The sequence below is a fragment of the Lagenorhynchus albirostris genome, chromosome 3, assembly GCF_949774975.1.
Source record: "Lagenorhynchus albirostris chromosome 3, mLagAlb1.1, whole genome shotgun sequence".
In the NCBI taxonomy this organism is placed as follows: domain Eukaryota; kingdom Metazoa; phylum Chordata; class Mammalia; order Artiodactyla; family Delphinidae; genus Lagenorhynchus; species Lagenorhynchus albirostris.
The window spans coordinates 148,080,592-148,087,762 of NC_083097.1; the positions used below are offsets into that span (position 1 = coordinate 148,080,592).

The window sequence follows — 7,171 nt, forward strand, 5'->3', positions numbered from 1 at the left end:
ATGTCTTTTACAGCTTTGTGTACTTACAAATTTTCTACAAAGAGCATGCTATTTTATAATCAGGGGAAAAATGGTGTTTTGCAGGGGAACATTGTCAGAATAGTATTAGTGCTTCCTTCAAAGATTATATAACACACACACAAATACACACACACACACTTTTATTTTAAGAGTAATTTAGGGCCCAGGGAAATGAAGTCAGCTAGATTTATTAAAACACTGAAGCTATTCTGAATCAATGAAAATCCGCGAGTTCACACAGCAGTTCTGATTAACTGTTTGCACTGTGCAGGATGGAGTGCAGAGCATTCAGCTTATAAAACGCCAGCCTCCCTCTGTATAGGTGCTCACAGTGACCGCGCGGTGAAATGAAAAGGGAGCATTGATTTTGATTCTGCCCACATAGAAAAGTGGAAGCCTGGGGTATGAATGTTCTGGGGTCCCACACGGGTAGAAAAAGCCCTACTGTTCTTCCACTCCCAACTGCTCCAAGCAAGTCTTTCATTCAGGCTATGTTTCTGTTTCAGTTCAAACCCCCTCCCTGTGAAATGTATTGGCCCTTTTTTCCCCACCTCCCACTACTTCTCCCCAGCCCCCCTTCCCAGGCCAACTCCAAAACAGGAGTATTCTAGCTGAGGATGCTCAACGATGAAGACGGCTACCCACGTGAATCCAGCCAAGCTTCTATTTAAGTTTCCATCAGGATTTTGACATGGTTTCCATAGTTTCTTTCTACTGTCCAAAGTGTGGTACTGCTGTGGGCGCCACCCCAAAATGGAACGCGAGGAGCAGATGTTTTGTAAAAGTAAGCGCTGTGTCTGGGGAAGTGTGAGTTAAGAAGCTAAGTGTGACTTTGCAAGCCGTGTAAGGTTTTCAGCAACATTCAACAAGTATTTTCAGCTTCTGTTCTTTGTCCTGAGGTTACCTGCTTGAGACACTGGTAAGCGGAAGAAACTCAGCCTGTGACCTCGAGCTGAGAGTTTAGCAATGGACCTCAGTGTAGGTGCAGTATCTTAGCAAGTACAGGTTGCTGGGTAAGAGCACTAGGAACCCTTAATGAGTGGTGGAGGAAGGCTTTTTAAAGGAAATGACCTTTAAGGGGAAACCCAAAGGATGAGTAAGAGCTAGGCAAACAGGAGTGAGTGAGGTGTTCTAGGCCGATGAGTGATGAAGTTGTGGGAATCTAGGAAAGGGAGAGGTGTCCTGGATTATGGGAATAGGAGTGAAATGAAGTCAGAGAAGTAGCTGCACTGGGGCCATATTTATTAGCAGATACAGATGACTGATGGTTGTCAGAGGTGGGGGGAGAGGTCAAGGATTACACCCAGGTTTCCTGCTGGCTGGACCGTGGAACCTTTCACTGAGATACGGAGCCATGATGAGTTCAGTCATGGACAATGAGAGTTTGCAGGTGCCTGAGATATCCACATGGACGTACCTAGTGGGCACTTTTTACATGGGCCTGGAGGTTGGGAAGGAGGACCAGGCTGGAGGTAGGGATGCTAGGCACCAGCATGGATATTACTGAAGCTATGGGTGTGGTTATGGGGGCTGAGAAGCAGTCTAGGCTGGAGACCTGAGAAGCACCCACTCTTAAGGGGTAGGCAGAGGACGAGGGGTCTGTCTATAAATGACATCATTAGTAAACCCTGTGGCTTAGACAATAGCACCACCTTCACCTCCAGCTTACCAAATATTTTCACATATGTTATCCAGTGAAGTAAGTGGAACACATTATTCCTATTCCACAGTTGGAGAAATTGAGGTCAACAAAGGTTACATGACTTAGCCAATGCCACCCAGAGGTCTATAATACGTCAAAGGTCATCACATTCCAAAGGTTTTTTTTGCCCCTTCAGCGGGTATGGTTACAGGGCCTCCGACCTTCCTACTCATCCACACCCAAGCCTCTTCCCATCTCTGAGATCCGAGAGCTCTTTTGCAACTTCTTTTTTTTTTAGTTTGTGTTTTTTCCTTCATTGTTATCAGTCCTATTGCTAATGATAATAGCTAGCACTTATGTAGCAGTTGGGTAAGCAAGACGTTGTTCTAAATGTTTCACATATGTTAACGTGTTTAATCCCCACAATAACCCTGTTAGGTAAATACTACGATTATCCCTATTTTACAGATGAAAAAATTGAGGCCCAAGGGCACAAGCTGCTACATAGAGGTAAGGGGATTTAAACCCAGAGGAGTCTGATCGCAAGGTCCCGGGCTGCTGCTGAGCCTCCATGGCATTTTGTCCCAGGGTAAATTTCCTCACGTGACCCTTTTGGGGTCTTGCAGTCTTAGCTGCTTCCCCGTGGTTTGTTTCTATGGTACCTGCGGTAAAGGAGTAGCCCACACCTACACCTGCATGTCTGAGGGAGGGGGTGCGCTTCCTGCTCTCCGCTGGCATTTCTGAAAAGCAGGGTCACCAGTGGAATTTTCAGGCATAATGTAGCACATGCACAGAAAGTGCGGGTCTGGGCAAAGCATCGTCTCCTCTCTCACCTCCCTTTGCCTAGAACACCTCGCAGCCTTCTCATCTTGCTGTGTTGACCCGAGACAGGCCCTGGGGGCGCTTTCCTACTCCTCCCTTCCTAAATTGTGCCCCCTCTGGGTTCCCACAGCACCTGTGGCTGATTCCTGTCATCACAGCTGTGTAATTTACAGGTCTTTCCCCCCAGTCTGCAAAAGCTTTGCTGTGCAGCATCTCTGGCTTGTTTGTTTGAAGTGTTTGATCTCTACAACCTTGCACTAAGTAGTTACTCAGTAAGAGTCCTATGGGTGGCCAGCTTTCAAATGCACGTTTTGTAAATTCCATTCTTGGGATACTGAGTTTGCTTAAAGCAAAGGTACAGTGGTCTGACCTAGAGCTCTAAGGTCTTGGTGAGCCAGCTGCTTGGGTGTGGGACATGTGCAGTCAAGCAGGACCCCATGCAGAGAAGGGTCCCACACCTGGTTTAATGTTCTGCTTTTGTTGTCATGAAATTCTTACTAATTTTTGAACAAGGGCTCCCTGCATTTTCATTTTGTACTCGGACCTGCAAATTATGTAACTGTTCTGTAGGCTGGAGTGTGTCCTTCTGACCGCAGTGGATCCTAATCAGAGTATTACACAAATATCTGCACACCCCCTGAAATCACCTGCAAAATTAGGTGTGTGTATACTTGTGCGCTGTTTTCTGGGGAGCAAGTCTATGGCTTTTATCAGACCCCTAGGGAAGTTCAGAGCCATTGTTATTAATAATAACAATAGCTAACCTTCACTTAGGCTTGTTGTGTGCCAGACTCTAAGGACTTTACCTGTGTTGCCTTACGCCTCACCAGAGTGTAATTGAGTTGGGGCAGGGCAAGAGCAGTATTGTACATTTTCCTCCTTTCTAATACTCCCTACTCCTCTGTTCCCCAACCAGAGGAGAGAAGAAAACCACCGACCTGGTCCTCCCTTCTTTTATGGAGTTGGCAGGAGCCTGAACCTTTGTTTGGAGGAAAGGAGAACCACCCCTTACTTTGTCCTGAACCACCCTACTCCCAAACTCCCCAAAGGCGACTTCTCTTTTGCCAGACTGGGAAGAGGTGATTGGGTAAGTGGGCAAGAAGCCTCTTCATGTCAAGCTGACTGGTTATCGGGGCACCAAGAAGGAGCTGTAGCCAGCTCACCAGGACTTCTACCACCAGAATCCTGACGTAAGCCTGAGCCTGAGCGGTGGGTGCACCGCCCAGGTTGCAGGGAGCTGATGCCCTTAGGATATGTATGGAAAGGCCAGCAGCCCTGCAGGAGCCTAGATGGGCACTGAGTTATGGGGGTAGATTAATGAGACTTCCTCCTAGTACTGCCCTCTTAACACAGGATAGAGTCCACAGCTGGCATTCAGGTTTGTTAATGTGCTCTATGTCTCACTGTGACTGGAGTGTGAATTCAGGTACATTGCACCCATTTATTTTATGCATCTCACTCTTGGGCTGGACCTTGTGAAAACAAGCTGGAAACTCAAAACTGGTGAGCACCATCCCTGGTTTTGCTGTAGCATGAGGGAAATTTATGACCTTGTGAATTTATGGGGTGGGGGGGACCCTGGATACACAGGACCCCCTCACTTCACCCTCAGTTCTCTGAACTTTTTATTATTATTTGTTTCCTTTAGTGACCTTTTCTGGACTCTTTACTTCCTGTGTTTAGAAATCCAGCTTCACAGTTTTACACCAGGTTGGGCCTTTTGGAATGTGCCTCTATTTGTAGTTCAACAAACTGTTATCTGGCTACAGGTCTTGGTTCCTACTTCTTATCAGTCTGTTCCTCCGCTTTCTGTTTTTATTGTCCTATTTCTGGCCTCCCCAACAAGAAGGTCTTATTGTACCTGTCCGTTGGGAGTCTTTCCTACAACAAACACTAGATTGTTCTCACTCCCTGGCTTCCTGGTTAGCTCTCAGTTAGAGTGGCTGATAGTAACAGTGTATCTTCAGCTCAGCACTGACAAAAAACCAAAACCAAACCAAAAAACGAAAACCCCACAGGAACTACTAGATGTCCTGGAAATTTTCAGTCTAGTGAAACAGACAAAACAATTTTGACAGGAATGCTGCCTTGGAAGATAATGGCATCCCAAAACAGTCTTGAGTTGCTTGCTGCCCTCTCTTGCCATGCCACTTTCCCTTCTCTGCTGCTGCTTCTCTTGCAAGAAACTTCCGGTCACATTCCTCCCTGGAAGGTAGAGGAGGGGAAGACCAACACTGTTGAGAACCTATTAGGCATCAGGCCGTGCATTTCATCCTCAAAATCAACTTGTGAGGCAGGTGATGACAGAAATCAAGGGATAGATGGATTAGGAACTTGCCCAAATCAGTTAGCAAGAAAGTGGCCCTGAAACACGTGTCATATTCTTAACAACCAGGTCAGGGCTTCCCCTCTTATAAACTCTTGTATTGTCACCTTCCCAAGTCAGTCTCCTTCACCAGGTTCTGAGTTCTTCCAGGGCAGAGACTGTGTCTTCCTGTACACATTAGGCACTCAACAAATGTCAGTTTCTTTATTGCTTTCTCTTCCCTTATCTGTCACTAAGCAGGCTTGAATCTGCTGTCTACTGATGTGCCTGGCATTCTCTGTAATTCAAGGATGTATTAGTGTTTATGCCCCTTGATTTACTCGAGGAAATAATATCAACACATGTTACGAATAATACAAAGCAGTAAGTACATTAAATGCTCAGTTGGGTGGAAGAAGGAAGGAGATTAATGAGGGCAGAAATAGATATGATAGAAATAAACTTCATAAAAGATATGGGGGGCTTCCCTGGTGGCGCAGTGGTTAAGAGTCCACCTGCCGATGCAGGGGACGCGGGTTCGTGCTCCGGTCTGGGCGGATCCCACATGCCGCAGAGCGGCTGGGCCTGTGAGCCATGGCCACTGAGCCTGCGCGTCCGGAGCCTGTGCTCCGCAACGGGAGAGGCCACGTGAGAGAGAGGCCCGCGTACCGCAAAAAAAAAAAAAAAGATATGGGGTCTTCAGCCATGGAGGATGAATAGGATTTAGAGGTTAATCTGTGCCTTCCGACCACAAGTAGTTAACAAGCTCCTATCCTGTGGCAGACATGGTCTGGGTTTGGAGAACGAGGATTCAGGGGAAATAAGTAAATGATCGACTAGGAAAGTGCATTTGGGGCTGAACTTTGGTGCCTCCCAGGAGGAGTAAGAAACCGAAGCTCAGAGCTGTCACATAAAGAACACTGCATCCTATTGAGAGGTTGAGGCTATGGGAAGAACTGATCTTTTCTCTTCCCCCAAAGAATATTTTTTAGGAGGGATGAATGAGGGATGGGTGCCAATTGCCAAACATCAATTAGTATCCCTTTTAGATTCACCCTCAGCAACACTCCAGTTTTCTCAGGAAGAAAATTGGTTTTCAAAAGTGTCAGAAGGACACCGCTTTTCCTGGAGCTCTTGATTAATCTTGAGTTAATTAATCTCACTTCTAAAGCTGTGAAATCTTAACATATTACACAGATCCAGATGGGTCTGGAAAGAAAACACAGATTCAAAAGGAAAACACTCATTTAGAAGATATGTGCATGACCAGCAGGCAGGGCTCAGTCTGTGCTCCAATGAAAAATTACACACAGTGCAAACTTTAGGTCAAAAGGAAAGTTAGGACCTGTGGCAATTATTTTAATGCTTTCAGGAGAACTCAAAGTTAGAAGGACCATAGGGAACATCCAGTTCTAGCCCAGTTCCTCCTGGTGAAGAAATTGGAACCCAGAGAGGTCGAGCCCCTCACCCTGGGTCTCATAGTTGGTGGTAGAGCTCCAACTGGGGTCTTGGCGCCAAGAACAGTGTTTCAAATACATCAAGGCTTAAAGTGGGTGAAATGTCTGCATTTCCAATGTCTCTGTAAGGATACAGAGAGTGTGGGTAACCGTGGTTGGTTCTGAGAAGGAGAAATGAGTGGCCCGGGAACAGGGGTGGGAGAGAGGTTTAATTTTCACTGAATACTTTTTGTACCTTTTGAATTTTGTACAGTGTAAACATGTTACCTAATCAAACAATAAAAATTATTTTCAAGAATTCAGTGGAGTCCTAAGTATTACTTTTTTACCCCATTGACTCATATTTGGGTAAAACATAGTTTTCTGACTCAGGCTATCCCAGTATGTAAATGGTTCTGCAATATCAAGGTTAAGCATTTTGGAAGTGGTCATGGCAGTTGGTTACTGCTTTGTGGCTAGAACAAGAAGAGCCTTCTGAAACTCAAAGCAGTGCTATTCCAGAGTCCTAACTCCCTGCCAACTTTGACTGGCAGGATAAAGCCCAGAGAAACAGAAATCAATTAGGAGTCAATGATTTCATTCACTTCAGAGCAGGAAGTAGTCATTAATAAAGCTTGATGGAAAGGTCTCTGTTAGCCAAAAGTCTGTCCTTTCCAAGACAACAGAACATGCAAAGGCGGGAATACAACGTAATTCATTAGTAAGTGCTTTCAATGGGCAGAGTCTCGTGCTGGGAGAAGAATCTGGGTGGTCCTTGAGCCCAAGAAACTGTTGCCCAGTAGAGGAGGTGAAAATACTTATGTTCAAAGGGCAGTAACAGTGGAAAAGCTAACCATCTGCTGGAGTTTTTCCAAATATAGTATTACGAGAGAGGATTATCTGTGACCTACAGAGATTTAATGCATGAATCTCATGAATGAGTGA

At 45.7% G+C, this 7,171-nt stretch overlaps 1 long non-coding RNA gene across 1 annotated transcript; it reads left to right on the forward strand.

Moving 5' to 3' along the window:
* The first annotated feature begins 343 nt into the window (after window positions 1-343).
* Window positions 344-6,545, forward strand: LOC132517294 (uncharacterized). Its single transcript, XR_009539676.1, has 2 exons — window positions 344-2,173; window positions 3,402-6,545. It is a non-coding gene; the product is annotated as an uncharacterized LOC132517294 (long non-coding RNA).
* Window positions 6,546-7,171: the final 626 nt, after the last annotated feature.